General features: G+C 48.1%; 1 pseudogene; it reads right to left on the minus strand.

Moving 5' to 3' along the window:
- On the minus strand, positions 1-375 carry LOC105742574 (annotated as a pseudogene).
- Between the last annotated feature and the right edge of the window lie 20 nt (positions 376-395).

Here is a 395-nt window from a genome sequence, read left to right on the forward strand (position 1 = left end):
TTAGTAGATCCCTCCTGTCTGCTGCTGGAGCAGGACAACTGGAACTTCATCCTCCATTTCCAACTGTGCAGGTGTGTCTGTGTCATTGATTGGCTGTCCATCAAATCGGAATCTGATCTGCCTCACTGACAAACCCTGTCGTTCACAATAGGCTTTCATTAGTTTACGAAGTGGTGTATGCCTCTTAATCTTAAACTGCACCACAGAACCATCCTGCCCCACACCTTCAAATTAATGTGATCGTTGTTCTCAGTCTTGACTCCTTCCTTGGGCTTTTCGTCGGCCATAGTGAACGCCCGAGTCTTCTTAGCTGCCGCTTCACAAAAGAGGTACCAGGTCCGCACCGAACGAGCACACAAGCAGCACCAGGAGCGGCAGAAGTAAAAGATTTTTTT

The sequence above is a fragment of the Octodon degus genome, unplaced genomic scaffold (assembly GCF_000260255.1).
Source record: "Octodon degus isolate 3935 unplaced genomic scaffold, OctDeg1.0 scaffold00060, whole genome shotgun sequence".
Classification (NCBI taxonomy): domain Eukaryota; kingdom Metazoa; phylum Chordata; class Mammalia; order Rodentia; family Octodontidae; genus Octodon; species Octodon degus.